The sequence below is a fragment of the Haplochromis burtoni genome, unplaced genomic scaffold (genome assembly GCF_018398535.1).
Source record: "Haplochromis burtoni strain Fernald_Lab_line unplaced genomic scaffold, NCSU_Asbu1 Contig_9, whole genome shotgun sequence".
In the NCBI taxonomy this organism is placed as follows: domain Eukaryota; kingdom Metazoa; phylum Chordata; class Actinopteri; order Cichliformes; family Cichlidae; genus Haplochromis; species Haplochromis burtoni.
Window position 1 is genome coordinate 4,202,029 of NW_024582370.1, and position 21,704 is coordinate 4,223,732.

A 21,704-nucleotide genomic window follows, 5' to 3' on the forward strand; every position below is an offset into this window, starting at 1 on the left:
TATTGAGCATACACGTGTCAAAATTAGCGTGTGGAGTAAATGTTTGGTTTTACTCATAATGAACGCTGGCTCACCTCCTCTCTCTCACACACTCGCTCCAGGATCCTCCATAGAAGCAGCATGAAGCTGTACCTCTTGTCACTGTCCACAGGGTGGCAGTGTATGGAGGTGAGACTGCCATGTGCTCTGTGTGAAATGGAGCAGTCGCTGGCTACCTCAGACCACACAGTAATCACCCCCCCCCCCCCCCCCCATTTCTTGCTTTCACGACCACAGCGGACTTCATTTGCTCGTGCTGATCACGTTTAATCACAGCTCCACTCAGGAACAGGTTCTTCCGAGCCGAGCAGCAGACACATGTACTGTTTGTTTATCTTGCAGTGTTTTTGTACACAAAAGGATTTGCCTGAAATGTAAACTTCCTCTTTTTTGCACCACAGCCTTGCCTTGCCTTGCCTGCCTGCACCCTTGTCCCTCTGTGGCCCTCTTGGAAATATAGTCTCATTCCTCAGAGCCTGTTCTCAGTGCAGCCACGGCAGGCTGAACTGCTCTTTTATTCAGATGAATGAGGCCCTGTTTTGCCTGGAGAATCAGACACAGACAGTCCATGTGAGAGCTCGAAGAATGTCTGTGGAAAATCAGGGACTGTAGCATCTGAGGTATTACACACGTGCGTTTGTTTGCGACTGCGTTGAATCGGCTCTGTATTAGAATCAGATTTTACAGCCATGTAAAGACTTGAATGATCTGATTTTGTAATAGTTTCACACCCCGATTTACTCTTACCTTGGCCCTTTAAAAAAAAGTCTTCATTTCAGCAAGCTGTGATCTAATGGAAGCTGCGGAGCGCTCTTTGTGTGAATTCAGACAGGGCGCACTTCTATTAAAAGCTGTTTTTTTTCTACTCACACATTTATCAAAGTCTGCAAATGAGCAATCAGTTAGTGCTGTATTTTTACAAAGAAAAATGCTGTGCTGTCTCCCACCACCATTTCATCAATTTATCTGCCAGGTGGCAGCTACCCCCATCTGGAGTAAGGTTTACTTACATTCATTTTTTAAATATGCAATACTTTAACCAAATGGCTGCTGCAAGCAAGTTTCACTCTCTTGAGTAGCTTGTGTAGCTTGGCAAAGAGATTAGACATATGTAGCCTACAAGTGTCTTGGTTTTCAGAGTGTTGCAAGGCTGCCAAATGTGACTGTGAATAGCTATGTAAACAAGATAGCTATGCAAGGCTAGACCTTGCTCTGATTGCCTAAAGTGAAATACCTTTCCTTGGCTTCTCTCACATTTTACAGCTGTGGTAATGACAGCAAATAAAGCTTACTAGGTAGCAGCTTAATTACTAGCTGCCTGTTTGGACTAAAACCAACAGACAACTTGATTTTTCAGTAAGTTGTGTCACCTTGATAAGGCAGTTTACTCAGAGCAATGCGTAACCTCCGTTTCCTTTGCAGTTTTTTTCCTCTAATGAAAACATCCTCTGTTGAGTGCTATTCTCCTCAGCTAAAGCAACAACCTCTAAAAATCTTGAGTCTTGCTATCCACAAGCGTATAGTTAACCATATTTAGTTGAGTAATTTCCTTGAGTTACTTTGTTGGGAGATTGAAAAGGATTGTTTTATTGCTTCCTCCCCTCTCTCAAACCGCTCCAGGCAAAGTCTGTGCTTTAATTAGTCGAGCAAGACCCTGTTTTCCCTTTGGATTCCCCCAACTTGTAAAGTGTTCTCTTCAGAATCTATGAAAGCTAAAAGGGGCAATGAATGATTTGAAGTCAGCCTTCTTTTGGGTTCGCCTGCCAGCTCAGAAAGGGGAGGGGCTTTCAGCACTCGCCTCAGTATGAGGAACAGTAACTTGAAGCAGCAGTCACACAGAGCCTTTGTTCTTTATGGATATAGTACGTGTGGTGGAGACAGTCACTGCTTTAAAGCCCCCATCTGGAAGAGCACTGTTCGAATATCTAATACAAGAAGAAAGGCTCCTTTAGATAATACCTGCCTAAGAATGGTAAAATAGTTACAAAGATCAAGCTAGCACATCCATTTTGCCTCCTTTTATTATGTGCTGAGAGCGGGGGAAGTTAGCTTGTTACACAGTAGAGATTTAGTCATGTGTTAAAGTCGAGCCTCTGAAGCACACCCCCACCACCAGCACCACCACAGCCTTACCCTCTTCCTGGTGTACAAGTATTGTTTTCTTCTCTAAATCCCTTTTTCCCCCCCCTCCTTCAACTCGTCTGCTCCCTGGTGAATGTATTAAATGAAGTTACTAGATATGAGTGCTTAAGAGGCCAAGGCCTCTGAGGCTTGCCAACTATCTCACAGGCTTGGCTCAGTCATCCATGTCACTTTTTTCTGTTGTTTCAGCTACTGGCTGACTTATTTGTGTTGCTGAGCACTTTCTCCCCCTCTTCTGTCTGTCTCTCTGTCTCCCCTGCTCTCCGTTTGCTGCCTGAGTGGCTTGTTTTTGTTTTGTTTTTTTCTTCTCCTCCAGCACAGAGAAATCAGGCTAAAGCAAACAGTTTGTGTCAGCCACAGCTTTTGTCAAGTATTCATTTTTAATGAGGGTAAGTGGCTACAGAGTCCTATAAACCATAAATGGAGTAGACAGACCGGGGAGGGGCATGTGGGTCTTTGATTCAGTGGCAGTCTTTTTGTTCAGTAACACTTGTACTAATTGTGTTTGATGTGGTTGAGGGAAAACGTATTTCAAAATGATAGCTTGTGTTTGGTTTAATCTGCTGTTTTGTGTGTGTGTGTGTGTGTGTGTGTGTGTGTGTGTGTGTGTGTGTGTGTGTGTGTGTGTGTGTCATCATCCACCTTTTCTGGTTTTCTTAACTTCTACTGAAATTCTTCTCCTCTGATAGTCTTTATGAAGGGAGTGTTATAGGAAAGTGCCATTTTCCCCCCTTTTTAAAGCGGCTCTGTTAAATTTCATTGCCTCCGAATTCAAAAACAGAGACCAACCAGATTTTGCTCTGTCGGGATCGAAGGCGCTATAGCTGTAGAGAGGGGCGCTCGGGGAAAAGGTATTGTGATGGGCCGTTTGAATGCTGAACAGAATTGAATAGACACAGTCAGCTTCCCAGATACATGCTTAGGCCTGTAGAATGTGGAGTGCTTTGCTTGTAACTGCACCGGTTGTCTCCTTTCATTATCGGTTAATGGTGCCCAACTTGACAGAGCCATGTGATAAACAGAGGAGCTGTGAAATCCTGGAGGTGGAGTTCTCGTCCGCCTGATAATGGGATCTCATCTGCCCGGGAGGGGAGCCTGCCCGGGCCAGCCAATCCAGCTTTGCTTCGCACTGCCTTCAGAGTGGATTCGCTGCACTCGCCCTTCACTGCCGTCTTGGGCCCAACTTAAGCCTTGCGCTGTGCTGGGAATGGTGGCATTTTGAGTCACTAGACTGAAAAATCTTTTACGCTTTGATTGTGTGATAGAAACCGAGGGAGACATGCGTTTCCATCTCCCCATCCATCCTTCTGGACCATCTGAGTGTTTGTGCGTCTCGGGGAAAGGAGGGAGACTGTGTGTAAATATCATAAACACTGATCCTGTGAAATGTATACATACTGTGATGAGGGAGGAGCTGTGGCTGCTCATGGTATTGGGTTTCTAAGTGGTGTGGGGGCGGGGGGTCAGGACAGTTGCCTCAGGAGCTGGAAAAGGTTTTTACCAGCTCTCTGTTACACAGCAGAGCCCACCACCACACCGCTGCCATTGAAATGAAGACGACCAACGTGGTTTGTAGCACAATGACGAGCCCCCTGCACACCACCCCTCAACTCAATTTCTATCAATCCTCACTGCCTGTCTCTCCTGCTGCCCATGTTTGTGCCAAAAAAACTAGCCCAATGCACTATTTGCTTTAGGTGATTGGATTTTTTTTTTTTTTTTTTTACAGTGATTCAATATCATGTTTAAGACAATGAAAATGTGTCAAGCTACTCACTGGGTGAAATGAAAATTATCCTATTAATTTACAAGGTAACACAGTCCATCTTTGTGTCACTGCTCTTCCCAGGTGTGTTAGTGTGCCGTCAGGTTTTTCTCTTAATGGCAGCATTTAGATTAAAAAAAAAAAAAAAAGGGGGGGGGGACTAAATAGTGTTGTGCGTTTTTTTTTGTTTTTTGTTTTTTTACCGTGAAATTCAACAAAATGAGCGCAGGGACCTTGGAAAAATGTACAGGTTTACCGTTAGAAAAATAAAAATAAAAAAGACCCCCCCCTGCAAAAAAACGAACTATGGCTAATGGACTAGTCACATTATCATCCCTGCTTGTTTCTGCCTTTTTAATGGGTGGGGTGACTAATTAATTCATTATCCAAAAATGCAAATGAGCTCCTACAAACCCGAGCGGCATCCACTCACATCTCTCTCTGGTGTATATTCTGGAGGGGTGGGGAGGGGGTGCACGTACTAATGTTTTCAGATAGAAATCAGCGACCTGCACCGTAAGGATGGCGTTACGTGTAGTTATTTATATATTTGTGTCACCGTTTAGAAAAGGAACGTGTCAGTGCCGCGTGGCGCGGGAAATGTGGGCTATTAAGCAATTATTTACAAAGGCAGCGCTACTGCACGCTCTCATTGTGTCGCTTTAGTGTTTCAGTCACATTCCCCATAAGCGTTGTCATTGATCGCTTGGTGATGATGATGATGATGATGATGAAGGTCGTGTCGGGCTACTTTGGCCGCCTTGCACCTCGCTTCCTGATGCGCGCGCACGCACACGCATCGGTGTCCCCACGGCGCTGGCATCAATCAGCAGCCCCCAATGGCGTCCCCCAACCACCCACCAACCCACCCCATCTTTGTCCATGACGATTATTTGAATCCAGTCCATGTTTTTGTTTCGCTCGGATTTTTTTTCCGCCTTTTTTTTGAGTGTGGTCGGCGTAATTCTCCTTCACTAGTGTCTGGATAAAGAAAGACTAGGTCAGCCATGTGGATGCGTCTGTTGAACAGCTGAAGAGGGGGAGGAGGAGGGGAGGAAGAGAAGAGGAGGAAGGGGGGAGGTTTACAGACTCGGAGGGAGCGTGGAGTGTGTGCATAGGAGGAGAGAGAGAGAGAAAGGGGGAGAGAGCGTGCGCGTGGTGTGTGTGTGTGCGAAACGGAGAGAGAGAGAGAGAGAGAGAGAGCAAGATCGTGGTGTGTGTGCGTGTGTGTGTGTGGAAAAAGGAAGCGGAGCCTGTTAACGGCGAACTCGCTGGTTTCCTACCCCTCGAAACAAGCGCTATGTTACTTTGCTTGTGGACACTGTCATCGACAGCAACAACAACACGGCCAAAGGGAATAGGAGCAGTTTCGAGGGGGGACTCGCTAGCGCTGTAGTGCCTTTGATCGGGCTCATTCCGGACGTGAGCAGCCTATCAGTAAAGTGAAACCGTCTTTTGTTGAAGCAAGTGCTCGCCTGAGTCCCTCCGTGCGGGTGGCGTTTTCTTCTTTCAGTGGGGGGATACAAAAAAGAAGAAGAAAAAGTGTCCGTGTTCGCCTCGTTTTTGTCCCGGGTCTTGGATTAAGTCCAGCTGGCTTGCCTTTTTAAGTTCGGTGGGTCATCCTGGGCAAGGATCGCGTTTTGAACTTGTTTGCAGCAGTCTGTGGGACTCCCAAAGAATCAGCAGACTGGCGGGTGAGTAGTTGAATACAAAAAAAAAAAAAAAAAGATTGTAGGAGAGTTGTGGTTGGAGGGGGGGCAGACTGGGAGCTGTGTGTGTATGTGTGTGATAAAGACACTGGATTTGGGCACTAGCAAGGCGAAAAGCCGAGTGGCACACGCACAGTTTGAGTCTGAAATGCCCTTATTTTTGTTTATACCCAGAGGAGGAAGTGTGACCCCCACTCAACTGTTTTTGAGCTGCAAAGTTGTATCTCCCGTGGACTGTAGCAGACCCCCACAACACAACCTCCGTGACCCTGCGGGCACTCTAACAGTAGTTTCAGCAGCTAATGTTTTTTTTTTTAAGTGTGAAAAATGAAGTAAACAGAAACTGGGCTTGCACTGCAGTTTTTGCTGCCAGGGAAGGAAACATCAGACATGTGGAAGTTCCTCGTGCTCAAGCATTTTAGCAATCAGTTAACTTTGAGGAACAACTAAAAAAAAAAGAAAGACCAAAAACAAAAGTTGCATTTTTACAGGAGAAATGTCAAAATGAGTCTCAGTGAGTTGGTCGTACATACATTCTGACTAGTGGGATTTCCCCTAGTGTAACATTATAGGCTCGACTGTTGGATTTTCACTCTTTGTCATGTCATAAATTGGTAATCCAGCTGTAATAATGGAGGCTAAGTGGAGCGTTTTGTTTTTTTAAAAGATGGGGGAGTTTACTGTCTGTGAGAACGGCCTTGCCAGTTGCAAACTATGGAAGGACCCACCAAATTAACTTGATTCCCCCCCCCCTTCAGCACCCCAGAGGCTGTGAACTCTGGCTGGAGCACATGCAGCTCTCACTGTGGGGGTGGGGGAGGCTCTGGGGTTGAAAAGAGCAAGAGGGGGGGGGGGTGGCTGGCTGGTGGGATATGTGTTTGTGTGTATGTTCAGGAGGTGGCAGCTTAGGATTTTAAAGCAGACTACAGTTATTTGTCTGAAAGGCAGCTTATCCACTGTTTTCGAGTTATGGCGGGGGGGTTACTTAAACCGCTGTAAATTGGTCGTAGTAAGTCTGGGTGTCAGAGGCTGAATCCACTGGGTACTTGGGCACATAAGCACAAACACAGATTCAAATCAAGGAGGGGTGGGGGGGAGTGAAGCGGTGATTGCCTTCATTCGGCGCTGTGTAAAAACAGTCCCTTCCTGGAATCCTTCTGCTGGATTTTTGCGCTGAACTACCACATAAACTCAGAGTTGCATTGCTAATTGCGAGGAGTTAATCTCTACCATACCAAGCTTCCTGTGCCTGTTTTTTCTTTTTGGTCACCTTGGTAGCTAGGAAGTGACCTCTACCTTAATGATTCAGATGCGATTAATTTGCTTGAGTGGGACGACAGCGTATTTGTGATTAATGTATGGCACAACTGCTTTAAAAAAATCATGTGAGTGAGAATATGGAGCACTGAATCAGGCACAAGGTGCAGGTGTGGTTAAAAATTTAACAGCGTGTCTTGTTCCTAGTGTTCCTTTAACTTGTAAATCTCAGCTTGCCAGTCTGTTAGTTTCCCGTGTTTGACTCGATTTGTGATTTTGATCATTTGATTTTGTTTATGACCGGTCCTACTGCCACTCTGTTGATGATTTTGAGTTGATTTCACTACTTTTAAGCTTAACTGCACCACTAAAACAGGCCAGAAATATAATCCTGAGCTTTTTTAAAAACGTAAACCAATGCCATTCATTAAGATGGCCCACCATATGTATTATTTTATTATTTCAGCAGGGTTGGGTTTAGTCCTTTATGCCACTAATGGGCCCATTTCTAACTTATATACGTCTGCGTACCATGCAATCACAGTCTCAGCCTGCACTCTCATGTGGGAAAACTTGCATAGCTGGCCTTTGTGAACACATTTTAAAGCGGCGTCCTCTTCACTTCCCCAGAGGTTAGGATATCCATTTAGTTTCACTACTTGTGGATGGAGCGAAAGAGGAAGTGGTCAGACCTCTTAATGGAGTTGTACACAGGAGCCTGAGTTGTTCTGCAGTGTGGGATTTGTATGGAAAGAGAGCGCCGAGCATTTCACAGCACTCAGGCTGTTATCAGATGAGAGTATAGCAACCTAAATCTTAATTATGTACACACCGCCTTACTGCTGTCGCTATCATTTCAATCATGTCTATTTGCAGTGCTTTATACTAGTGTTTGTGGGAAATGAAATCTGATGTGGAATTTGATCCGAGTCCGCAGACTGTGTTGTTTGATTCATGCAAACCAGGGGAAGCATAGTAGCGGCGTGAGTCACCCCGCCGCCGCCCCCACTACCCCACCGCACTTTACAAACACAAGTCCTCACTGCTGACAAGGTAGAGAGAGCTAGTAAACATTCAGCTCACATACGGGCGCGTGTATGAGTGTCACCTCTGAGGAATCTGAGGGGCGATATCCAGATCAAAGAGGCTGTTTCTGACCATGCAGAGAGAGAGATGCTTCATAGAGTGAGGCTGTAAAGGCTGTCTGGTTGCTCAGAGGCGGCTGAATGTTTGACAGGGCATTGGAAAAATGTTATTTAATCTGCTCGCATGATGGCCCTCAGTGGGATTGCACCACGCTGTGTCCCTGCCCCCTTTTTTTTCCTCCCTCTTCGGTGTCAGGATGATGGCAGTTGCTGGCTGCTAGAATTTAAAAAAAGAAAGGGAAAAAAAACCACACACTTTTGAGGTTGCTGTATGTTGTTTTTTAGCATTATGATGTAACGCATGAAGAATTAGAGAAAGGCGAGTTGTAATTGATGCAGTGTTGGCGGGCCTATCATTTTCTCTCTAATGAGAAAGTCTGCTGGGGTCTTGATATGTTTTCCATTCGGGTAATAGCCTGAATGACTCAACTGTATTCCTTTGTAATTACAAAGAAAACGATTCAGTTGTTATTATAATAGGTTGCATGAATGAAAACACATGTGGCCTTTGACTCCCTGAAAAACAAACTGTTGTGAGATGCTTATCGCTTAAACATAGGTAAATTACATCTCCGTTTTTTTCTGAATGTGGGCTCAACTGTGTATATCTTAGGCCACATTAAAGGCATTTCTTGCAGTTACTCTCCCACTTTTGACCTCGACAATACAGAGCAGCAAGCACAGGCTTGTTAAAGAAAAGCCAGGTGGAAAATCAATGAAAGTCCTAGCTTTTCCTACCATTTCCACCACCCCCACTGCACAGAAGCAGACTGGAGGTTTTGAGGAGCGATGATAAATCTCTCCAGGACTTGTGGAGTTTTTTAGACAGGTTTCATTTCTAAATGGATCGAGCTTGCTTCACCACTTCGCAACCTATTGTCCTTGCAGATAGCGGTGTACCGGTGACTCATTAGAATACATTAGCCGCGGATTGACACAGTGCACATGAAACAGTGGTACTGGAACTGCTAAGGAGGCAGTACCCTCTGGTGGGTGACTACTGAAATGGAGAGCAAATAAGGACTGGAGAGGTGCTTTGATTGTTCATAGAAAATTCCTTTTAATTTGTTGTGTGCACAGAGGAAAAGCCGATATCTTTAATTAACAAAAACCTCAGGAGCCAGCGATGAGTGAGAAATTGGGATAATTGAAAATAGGCCCTATCTCCTTTCCTTCCACCCTCCCTCCTCCAGCTCTATGTCTGTACATCCTTAAAGCAGCTGAGCCCATCAGAGGGCACTTTTCGCACATGTTAAGTGGGGGGACATCTGGCCTTGTTAATTCAGTGCATGGCCATAAAGTGGAATGGCGGTCCCCACAGGGCTGCCTGCTCTGAACACAGTCAGATGGAGCCTGTGTGTCCTCTCTATTTCCCTCGTCCTCCCTGTTGACTGTCCCTTTGACACCAGCTCGGACACTACAACAAGAACATCTCCGCAATCTTGATATGAGCTTTAATCACCGCTGATGTCTGAAGGAGATAAAGCGACAGCCGCACAAATCTTTGCATGACAGAATACTAAATTACAGCACGCCTGGGCTTTATTGACCAATCCCTGTTCTTATTTACTTCAGAACGTAATACCGTGTAACATTGTTTTAGGCACCTACCCCCAGATAGCTACTCTATATTTATTTTTTAGATGAGATGTTTTGCATTAGTAGCATGTATTCATAAAATCCATGTGCTATTGCCACCTGATGTCCCCGCATCCTCTGGATTAGTAGCAGCTAATCAAATGACACCAGTGGGGATGCGTTAATGCTGTGCATTCATATCCTATTTTAGTGAGTAAACATTAAATGTGTTTAAATGTATCACGGCTTTATTTATGCATAAATCTGCTATTAAGTCTGAATTATACATTAGCCAATGAATAATGCATCAGTGCCATTCCTTAATGATTACTTGCCAGGCAGCGAATGGTAATATTTGCTGATAAATTTGCCCATTGATCTTGCTCGTGTTTAACCAAGCTTGTAGAGATGATGTTTACTCCATTTTATGTTGAGGATGCAATCAAAAGGAGGCTAATTTATGTGTGTGTGTTGCTGTCTTTTTCTAAGGAGATGTCTTTTAAAAATGACAAGAGAGCCCTAAGAAGTTTACGTAAAATGTACACAGTCTTAATTCTCTGAGCACTAAATGTTCGTTTATTCTTGTTTCCTCTCACATCTGAGTAAGGTGTGTTTGCATACTGTTCAGGGTTACTCTGAGGATGTCTTGTTTATTCTTAAACCTCCACAGATCAATGTCCAATTCCGTCTTTTGTCTTTGTTGGCTTGTAGCCATTACGTGATGCTCCGTTCTTGTTTTAAGTATGAGTCTAGACTATGTTTGTTGCACTGGTAATTCAGTCCGTACTTGGTAGTGGTTCTCTATTGATACCGTGTCTTTTTATTGGCGCTGGTCTTAACAGCCGCACCGAGCCAGATTATTGGCACATTATCCTCATAATGCTCCGAGTCTAGCATTGCCTAAGCCTTCAAGCCTTGCAGCACAGGCTGTTACTGTGCAGATATATTGCTTGTCCACACAATGAGAAAATATTGACTTGTTGTCACTCACTCATTTGATTAGTTGTGTGGGTGATTCTGCTTTTCATTTGTCACCGTGGCAACGTAAATGGGGGGGGGCGCACAGCAACAGACTCTTTTCTTTTTTCCTGTCCTGTAAATGAAGTGCTGGAGCATTGCAGACTATCACATCTGGAAAAACTCTGAGCAGGAATGAATGTCTTTATCACTCACAGTGTATCATTGGCACTTGTCAGCTCAGCTAATATCCACAAAAAGCCCAACATTTGACAGCTTTTCTCAGAGCCGAGTGTGCAGCTGTGTGGGAGTGATGTACTCCAGAAATCTCACTTTGATTTTGCAGCTCAGCCGAAGGAGAATTATCTGTATATTCGCGGCGTTGGCGAGTAACTTAATTTTCTTTTGTCTGTAAAAGGAGCCAGCTTTATGCAGGCGGCTGTTGTGTGCGTGTGTATAAGCCAGGTCATAACAGGAACACCTTACATTTAATCCAACAGGATTCATCAGTGGCCTTGTTCTTACAAAAATAATGAGCTAGACAGTGAGGGCTGCCCCAGGCTGCGTGTAAGGAGATGATCTCCCTGAACCAGCAAATCATTCTCTCTTTTTTTAAAAGACAGGCTAATGACTATTCTTGATGTCTGTCAGTGATTTAAGTTAACTAGCGTTAATTCACAGAAAGATCTAATGGGCACGATTGTCGGGCTGAGTCGAGGCAGCCAGTGAGAGGCTTTTGCTTGGGCGGGGGTAGTGTAATTGTTTTTGCTGGCCACGATTCTCTCTGGAAGGGATGACTGCACAACTCAGATATGTAAACAAGAAGAAACTGAAAGGCAATATGCTGATACCTTGTCTGTTTTCTCTTGATCAACCTAGCTTTTGAAATGAAATTTCTAAGCTCTACCCAAACGCTCATAGGATTCCGCTTGGCAGTAATGGTTGTTTCACAAACCTGCATCTGCTCAACTGAGCATTTCAAACATGTAAATCGCATGTGGAAAATGGAGATCTGGAGGAAATCATTAACTGTGACAGTGCACAATAAAACAAAGAGAGGCCGAGTTAAAGACAGCAGATGCTCAAAGGGTTTGATTCTGCTTATTGGAGCATGACACTTTTAGTGCGGCAGAGAATCTCATTGCGTTTGTCAGAGACAATGATACTTGTCTTGCCAGTGCCCTGCCAGTCATCTGTTCTCCAGAGGCTTTCACTGTATTCATTAAATGCTTATGCTTTTATCCAAACTCGCATTTCTTCGTATGCTCACACCTGCTGTCATTTTTGCTCACAAAATCAGGCTGCTTGTTTTCCAGCAGAAGACAGCTTGTAATGTTTATCAGACTGTAGATGCGTAGACTTCGACTAAATCTGTCCTGAACATCCATGTTTTTAGGCTTCCAAACTTTGTTAGGGAAGGGGGAGTGGGGATTGGGCGTTAAGTGTTGCTCTGCCTGATATTGTAATCACAGCCAAATTATGCACAGTAAGAATAATGACTGTGCTGTGATTTTTAATATATGTGTAAAGTGATCACATAAAGAAAAGTCTCAGCTTGTATACTCAAGCTCTTATACATGTCTGCATCTTAAAAACAAAAGCAGAGAATATCCAAATCCAAAAATTGGAAACAATGCAAGCCCAATAAATACATTGTTGAATACACCGCTATAGCCATAACATTATGAAAAGGCAAACTGAGCATTTTTTGAGCATGTGGGATTTTAATTGTTCTACTTTATTTTTAAAATTTCTATGTAAAGCTACTTGAATTCTTTCCCCTATAAATATGACTTTTGCCGACATCCCCTGTACTCTTAATAAGGCTGATTTTTACATTTCAGTATATGTCAGTAAAGACATGGTTTGATCATTGTTAGACTAGTTGCCGGGTTTTTCCAAGTGTACCTGCATAGGCAGAGACCACGCTCACCAGCTTTTAATGCACACCCAGTCATTTGTTCCTGTAAGCAAACCAGAAATCGACAGAAACCAGAAAAGACAGAAACTGCTTCAAGCGCTTCGAGGGTTACTGTTAGTTGACTTTTAAGCGTAAAGCCAACTAACAGTAACCCTAAAGAGTTAAATGGCATCTATTGTTTGAAGTAATGCGACAGTGCAGTCAGTTACATTTTAAAATGAAAATTTCTGACATTTAAATGGGAACTAATTTTCAGTCTTCAGTCTAGTCTTAAATGAAAATTACCCAGCAGCCCACTGCACTCGTGGTGTCACAGCTTCACGATCAAGTATAAAGAGGGAATAGACAAACAACTCATTATAACAGAGCATGTATACCGCTTTAGCTAACGTCATTAAGGACTTCTTCTTGAAACAAGGAATTCACGCAACACAGCCACTGGGATGGTGCAGTATTATTGGGAAACTACAGGCTACTGCAGACTAACAGGTTTTATGTATTTATCCAGGTGATTTAAGTGGGTATGTGCTTATTGTGGTTGCTGTTAAAAGTTAACATCCAAGTGGGTGGGGTTTGGTGGGACCCAAGGGTCATCCCACTTTGCAGTTACTTGAAAATAAAGTAAATTTAACAAGCTCATCGGTTTTTGTATGTGGGTGTACTGGAGATGATTAGCTACCTTTATCTTATAAAGGGGGAAAAAATAGATTCATGTAATAACACAAACCAGATTTTTTTCATTGTTAATATTTGGCTCTCCTACGTTTATCTCTTGAGTGCATGTTTTATAAATAGCAAAGCAGTGCAATGCTGCCTTGATAAAGTCTGATAAAGTTGAACTTAAGACCCATCAGGAAACAGTCCAGTTTGCAAACACACAGCTTTTTGGGGTTAGTGTTTGTGTCAGCACAGGGGCAAGACTGGACATCTGTCTCCCAGTGATCTATAACGCCCACAATCCCTCCCACAGACTGTCGGCTTTGGCACTCGGGCCCTACACCGGTTGCTGTAGTATGCCCAGCCACCCACAACAGTGGCTGATCTCGCAAGTATAACAAACAGCAGGCTAACAAAGAGGATAGAAAGCAATAGGACACACAGCAACAGAAGACCTTAAGAGCCCCATGCCATCATAACTCCACTTCAAAATGGAGGCCTTTGTTCTGAGATTGTTAGAGAGGACATCATAGCAAGGTAGCAGCACATCTTTTCATCCTCAAACACACACTCACTCCCACTCACTCACAGCCTGCTGTCGGTGAAGGAGATCCTCTTCCTGATAGGGCTTCAGAGAAAGGTATTCCTCTGGGACTGTTGTTGAGGGATTTCTACAATTCTGCCGTGCACTGATTAAAGGAACACTTGTAGATAATCCTTTTAAAAATAGGTCTTTGTTGTGGCAGTGGAGGAGTGAGTGAGAGTGCGAGGGGCAGAAAAAAAGGCCTAGATTTGGATTTTTAAATGGTTATATCACCTTGGTATCTGCCACTCTGCTAAGATAAATATTTAATGACAGGGTGGCTGAAATAGAGCTGTTACAGACTGCCGGTGAGAAATTGAGCTTCTATTTAGAGCCCATACTGTTCCATAAAGTCATGCCATTGGTAGACAGCCCAAGGTTATTAGTGTGGTATGAGAGTATGTGTGTTTGTGGTGCGCCTGTGGGCTGATGAAGAGTTCTCACTCTTTTCTTGCTGCAGTGATATGAAGGAGAGAAATGCACTTGGTCTGCTATTGAGCATTCACTCATGAATCCTTGATGGATTACATGTGTGTGTGCACGTGTGTGAGAAACGTCATTGTTGTGGCAGCAGCGCCGCAATCTTTAATGCACAACAGGAACGCTGTCCAGGTGCACCACACTTGAACTACTTCCAAAACAGAAACAGCTGCATGTTTTGCCCTTTACTGCCTCAGATTTGCTCTGTTTCATTTCACATGATCTCTGCCCTGTGGGTTCTTGTTCGATGTCATTCACGTCATGCAAAATTGATTGCAAAGGTTTGCATCGGTGCCGAATGCAATGAAGTTATCGCAGTGTAAAGACAGATTTCCCAGCATCAATTCTCCTGACTTTACACTTTAAATCTCTTGTGAAAAAGAACCTTTCAATTGACATCAGTCTTGGCTTTAGAGGTTTGGCCAGGATTATGAAGTGAAGCCTCTATTAGGACTTGAATGTTACTGCACAGCTCATTTAAACACTGATCTACGCTCTGCTTGATTCATCCTGTTTACTCATTACGTGATAGCTGTGGTGAAAGCAATTACTTTGAGCTTTCAAGTACCTTGCTTTTGGTCACACTGCGGCTCTTATTCATTTCACTGGCGTTCCCAAGGCCCCGAGGCTTCCAATCAGCCCAGTGAGTGGCGTGCACTAACATCTTGCCTCTCTACGTAGGAAATAGGTGGGTAAACACAGCAGAGTCCTTGAAGCACTTCCCATTGCTGCTATTGGATTACCAGCTGCCTTTCCGGGCCTCATATGCACAGATGAGCGCCAAGATCAATGGAGCTCTTAGTGCGGCGCTAATTCGATCAGGACTGGCTTTGCCACTGCTGATCAGAGATTTTTTTTTAACTTAAAACAAAAACGTAATCAAGTCGAGCCCATGTCCGATAGCCCCATATTTTCAGCTCCTCCAACTCCCGTAGACATCAATCAGGAGGCATTTCATATTCATTATTGAATTGTTGGGTTGGCTTGCTGAGAGAGAGGTGTAGAGATGGAAGCAGTGAACTGCTGTGTAAAGCGATCCGGCCGGTTTTCGCTGAGTGTAGCAGGAATACTGCCTTTTCTCCAACAGAGCAACTGGGATCATAAATAAGCTAAGAGCATGTTTTTAGAGGGATGAGGCATCTCCTGCGTTGACAGTGAGCAGAGAGAAAGGGTTGAAGGGCATATTGACCCTCTTGTTGTGGAAAGCAAAAAGCAGACTCTTACTTGCCTCCCCTCCCTCCTCCCCACCCTGTTCCCCATTAATTATTGTTTGATGCTAACAAAGGAGGGAGGGGGGCACGTTATGAAACATAATTATTCATTGCAGCATTTCCCCTCGACGAGCCTTATTCCCCCCCTCCCCTCGTGCTCAGTGAAGAAGCTGCCAGGGCTGTCAATTGAGTACAGCAGGCAAAGATGTCCCCTCAGCCTTTTAAGGAGGGGACAGCAGGGAGCAGGGTGAAGGACGCTATTTGCCCCAGTGATATATGAGGAGAGACAGCAATATATGTAAGGAGCTGCTGAAAGAAAGATAGAAGGTCAAGGCACATTACACTCCAGCCATTTACTGGCTGAGCACATAGTCTGACCCGAACTGCAAATACAGTTGCTCGGGAGCAGCAGCAGCAATTTTTTGTTTATATATCTACGTGGTGCGTGTCAATGGCCTACACATTTCAGATTGACACGTGTTTATACACACAGATGAATGCAGCACTGTAGTGAAAATGCTCTCAGTGGCTTTTTATAAGCTCGCAGATGCAGTGGGAAGCTATTTTAACAAGCGTGTAGCTGCACAAACCTGCCCTCCCTAGATTTTCACCAAAGCGACGGCAATGGCAGACGTGTTTAAGACCGTTTTCCTATGCATGAACAGAGCATATGCTGTATTTAAACAGAATGCAAGCATGGGATTAGGTAACAATTGTGTCTCATAGCACTGGGGTAATTTAGTGCAGTGCACATTATTATTTCTTCCCCTGGTATTATTTTATTGAATATTAAGAAGGCAAGCTGTTCTTAAATTTTATGCTCTTGGCACAGGCAGGTAGTGTTTTTAATGTCATCAATGGCCCGGCGACAAGAGGAGAAGTCTGCAAGGCTGCCATGGTCAAAGCCTAACATTAACATTCCTGGAATATTTGAGGATTATTCGCATCAACTCACACACACACAGCCAGCTCTGTTCACCTTTGGTTTAGACGAAAGAAAAGGGAAAAAAATAGCGGGACCATAGCCTGCCTGAGATTTCTGGTGTTGGCTGGTATTTTTAATGCGTCATCGTTGTTGCACTGTGGAGGATGCCATACGTAATCCAATGTATTGCAATTGTTATGTATTGGGATGTGGGGCTGAAAAATATTCAGCTTGTGTTGGCTGGAGGCATAGCACACTATCAGTTGGGGATCAAGTCTTCATTTCACACATGAACAGGCAGAGTTAATCTCTGGATCACTACTGTACACCGACTAATGCCTAGCTTCTATTCTTAAATTTTCCCAGAGGCCCATTGTTCCAGGCCCCTGCTGTTAATAATCTTGGAAAATAGTTGCCTTCTGTAGCTGATGCCTTAATTTAGGGGAAGACCTGAGCATTTGCTTGTGTTCCAAGTAGTAAACCATGCAGGTCTGACTCCTCCATGCTCTTTAAAATTAATTGTGTGTATTTGTAGGCTACCTGTGTGTGGCAGGGTGCACTAAAATGCCACTACTGCAAGAGGCCCAGTCGCAGCCACTGCATGTTTTATGAGCTGTCCTCAGAGGATATGAGAGCTCTGAGCTCAGATCCTACTTGTTCCAGCACTGTTTTCATCACTCCTAGCCACTTCCCTCCCCCCCATCCATGCCTTTTTTTTCTCCTTTTCTTTTGGATGAGGGAGACTCATCCAAAAGAAGGCAATGTTAACAACACTGCCCCATCTGTGGGTTTAGTTTTAAAAAGTGTGGTTAGCTCTGTGGAGGCTTCACAGATTCATCATTCATATTATTCTCATGCACAGTACAGAGGGTGCTTTCCCCTCCGCCTAAGATCACTGGCTTGCATGACTGAGATGGTGGATGACAAGGTTGAATGCCACACTGAATATTGTACCCCCCGTCGACTGCTTTCTAAATCTTTTTCTTAAACAAACACATTTCTAACCTAGGAAGCCTTCCTGACGGTGCGTATTTGCGGCGCGACTGGCTGCATGAGTTATGGCTTTGGCTCCGAGGAAGCTCAAATTAGCATGTAGGATGCAAACAAAAGCGAGTTCTATTTTTAAAGAGATGAATGCTGCGTTTTATTTGGTTTGTAATGGCAATCAGTCAAGTGTTGGTGTTGCGGCGGCAGTTGGTGGTTGGAGGAGAGGTGTTTGCATATAAAATAATAGCCCTGCCTAATTAGAGGTAATACCATCCTGTGGTATCTCAAGGTGGAGGTGTTTTTTTTGGCTCCGATCATTATAAGACACTGAAAGGAAGGATTGTCCTCCACTACCCCACCCCCCATCCTCAGCCATCTGCTCCAGGATGGAGCAGTTTGCCACCACACAGCTAAATAATTTAGGCGGAAAAATGGTTTTGTGTACTGACCTAATGGCTTTGTTTTGGGGAGCTATTCTTTAAGACATCCTTCAGTGCCCCCCCTTTGGCCTGTGCTGTCAGTTTGAAACCTCAGAGCTGTCTTATCTGTCACTCTTATCTATTTATGTTAGTTTTTCCTCAGTGTTGGCACGTCACTCTGTGTGGCATAATGATTAGAGTAGCTGGAGGATGTAGGCCAGCCGTATGAATACATTTCCTCCCCTCTCACACTCATTTAGACTACCAGTTGGAGTTGAACTGATGGATAGGATCGTTAAGCTGATGGGCAGATTTCGGGAGGAAGAGTGGGGATATTTGATTCCTCAATATCAGAGGAAGTGCTACATGATTGAGTGCACAAATATTAAAATTTTGAAAGTCCTTTCAGCAGTTCACAGAATCTCTGTTTATTTATTTATTTTGTTTTTTGGTTTCCCAGTAATTCTTTTTACTGTATACATCTGTTTGATAAACGCATGTAACTCATTTTCCCCTCTGCTAGAGCTCTGTTCTGTTTTACAGAGATAAATGTTTGAAGAAACACACATTTTCCACTACAAACACTCTGAAATGTGTCCCTAGTGTGTATTTATACCTTGCTGACCCCATCTTTACCTTTGGGCATAATTTCTATTAGGGCACCCCCCCCCCCCTCCAGATTTGTGAGTCCTTCACCTGAGGTAAGAGGCAGTAGAAATGTTTTTGAATGTGGCATTTTTATTCACAGTAAGAAAGCTGCTCGCACGACAGTAGAGAAACTCAATTAGGAGCCACGTTCACCCGAGCGCTTTCTGCTGCCACATACCTCACATTCCCCTCCTCGTGTTATCACTGACACATTGGGAGAGTCTTTTACAGTCCCGCTCACGATTACATTTCTCAAGAGCGCTTCATTTAAAAGAAATTGGAAGGGTTACACCGGACAACCTTGGCATTTCCCTCAGGAGCCGTGTCAGAGCATGATGCTTCATGAAGCAGTCAGCTCCAGCCAGACAAACGTGTCTGACTGAGAGGTACTATGTCTTCAAGTAGCCGGTATAAGGCTGCAAAATGAAGCCCCCGCTCACAGACCCTGCAGATAATGGACATCTCGGATTGTGGAGCGGCCCCCTCTGAGCTATTTGGAGCCCTCACGGAGAGCTCACAAACAGGGACTAGAGGGGGATTTAGCCTTCTTTTAGAGATGGAGTAGAGGCTTAGACCCTGTGGAGCACACAGTACGATTCTTATGTCTGTGGTTGAAAGTGCCTTTGAGTTGTTGGACAGAAAATGTACTTTATTGGTATTTTGCCTTTGAAAGCTATTGTTAGCCCAGAGAGATCTTGAAAATTGTCTTGTTTAATCTTTTTAGGCATTCCGAGTTTATTGAACACATCGTCATTGTGCATGAGAATCATTTCTTGTGCAGCAGTGCTTTGCTTCTCAAGAGTGTCTCCAGGCAGGTTTTAAATGTTGATGTTGGAAAGCCCCAAGCTGTCTATCTCTCTCTGTTTTATTTTTTTAGCATGGCTTTTACCTACTAAACTAACCCCGGATGCCGTCTAAAAATAGAGGCTTTGTGAGCGCAGCTTTAGCGGGGGGGGGGGAGATGTGGTTACTCATCAGTGAATTGAAAAACAAGTAGAGCAGACAAGTGTCTTTGCCCTGCCAATGTGAACTAAAACAGAGAGGGCCTCAGAGAATACAGCAAGCCATGATTGCACCAGGTAAGACAAAGCAGGCAGGGTGCAGAGTCCACAGTGAATCCCTTATGAAGCGGCCTGCCCCTCGCCTCCAGCTGAGCCTTTCATTGTGATGTTGTTTCTAGGGGGGCTTGGATGGCAGTTTAGATTAGATCGCACTCAGTAATGGATTGGAGCTGATGAAAACCTGCTGCAGCCCAACATCGCCATGGCTAGGATCCCTGCACTATTCAGGATCTGGCTGCTTTATTTGGATCAATTTGAGTTACCCTCATTGTTAATAACCCTGTGTATATTCATGCTAACATTGTTCTCCTCTAATCTGTATTCATGCGAGTATTTCATTCAATCCCTTCGCAAAGCCGGCCCTTAATCCTTGCCAATCACATTTTGCTACTTCATAATTCTCCAATTGAATATGCCATGAATGACTTTTCAGTCTCTCTCCCAAAACTGACTCTATTACTGTTGGTATTATTGTTCATAGATTCTTTTTTTTCTCCGTTTTTTACATTTAAATGTAGAAATTCATGTTTTCTCCATTTACTTTATATGGAAGACAATCAATTACTTAAATTTAGTAGGATTTAAAAAAAAAGAAATCCTACAGCTGTATATGCCGTATAGGAGCTCAAGAAGAACATGCTAATTTACTTGTTTTGTTGGGTTTTTTTCCCCTTTAAACAGGTTCTGATTAAAACTACAGTGATGAGCATGGATTTGGGTAGTGTGGGTTTGTTGGGAATGAATAAAACATGGCTTTTTAACAAAAAAAAAGGCTGTTCAAGGAGACCAAGAACTGGGGGGGAAAGCTATGTTTAGTAACAGAAACCTGCTGTGTGGCCATTGTGGGGATGATGTGTTAATCGAGCCACAAACTGTGTGGTTTTTCAGGCCAGAGGTCTCATTTAAACAGGCACGGAAAAGAGTAATGTATTTGAGCAGGGCGCCTCTGGCTCCTAGCCCTTGACTCCATTGCAGTAATGTAAATGGTGGATTAGGTGCCGTTAGCTGGGACCCCCCACCCGCCGCTCCCAAACCCTACCACTGCCCCCCTCCTTTTCTTTTCCATTAAGACAGCTGGTATCTTTCAAAGGGTCCTGGCCCAGTGATTGATGTGTAATAGCTCCAAACCTCACCTGCCCCCTCACAGCCTTATTCATCGGCCAGGCAGTCAGCACTGCTTTCTGCTAAGCAGTCTGTTTCTCTGCTAGCGGGTGTAGAGCCAGCTCGCTCCTCACTTTCTCATTCTTTTCCCTCTCAGCCATCAATACATTATGACTTCTCATTGTCACAGCATTACTGCTTTAAGCTGACTAACTGCTTTTTACTCACTCAATTTACTCAACTTCAATTATCTGCATCAAACTAAGCAATCGGTGAGCTACAAAATGACCACAGAGAATTGAATATGTTGTTAATCGGTGCGTTTCAACACATTTAAACATGTCATAGTGAGTCTGTGTGAAGACAAAAGTACACATGTGCACACACACAGACACACACACACACACACACACACATATATATATATATACATATATATATGTGTGTGTGTGTGTGTGTGTGTGTATATATGGGAGTTTTTTTCCCCTTTAAGAGTTAATTAGTATAATTATGTTAACATAAGCAAGGTAATTGGAGATAAAGAATTTGAGGCAGTTCTGTGGAGTGTATCCAGATGTAAACTAATAGCACCTAGATGTTAAAGGTACTAACTAGGCTTAGAACTGCCTCCGACTTCAAAGGAGAACGGGTCAGTCCTCCATTTGCAACAGTTTAGAGTCCTTGCTGGTTTCAGTGGAAGAGGCTTATGTTACTGATTAGAGGAGAGACGAGGTTCTTAGCTCATACAACAATTCTGGCAGCCCTCAGGATTAGAGCTGTGCTATCAAATACTACCTTCATTAATGTTTTCGTGTACCTCACACCTCCAAAACACGCTGCCGGATATAGACACAGGAGAAAAGGTGTGTGTGTGTGTGTGTGTGTGTGTGATCTGTATTTTGACACACCATCTCGGGTGTGTTACATTGGCTGTGTGTCCTTGCATGCACATGCCCGTTGGAACTCTTCAGAGCCCTCGTGTCTTCTGCGTCTGCTAATGTGTGCGCCAGCAGCCCAGTGGTCGCTGTGGTAACTCATCATTAGGTGATTAATGGGGCTGTGACGAGGCTGCAGTTTAATCAGGCCCGGTGTTTGTGTTGAAGCCGACGACAAGAGCAG

General features: G+C 44.0%; 1 protein-coding gene across 6 annotated transcripts in view; it reads left to right on the forward strand.

Annotated features, from left to right (window-relative positions):
- The window catches only part of rerea (arginine-glutamic acid dipeptide (RE) repeats a), a 138,729-nt gene that overhangs the window by 42,981 nt on the left and 74,044 nt on the right, over positions 1–21,704 (forward strand). Inside the window, exon 1 of one of the 6 annotated variants that reach the window (XM_042228431.1) lies at positions 5,081–5,640. The exons of 4 other annotated variants lie outside the window; for them this stretch is intronic. The gene's annotated coding sequence lies outside the window, so the exon portion shown is untranslated. Of the gene's footprint in view, positions 1–5,080; positions 5,641–21,704 lie in introns of those variants that run through there. One more of the 6 variants, XM_005914928.3, reaches the window with a different exon arrangement.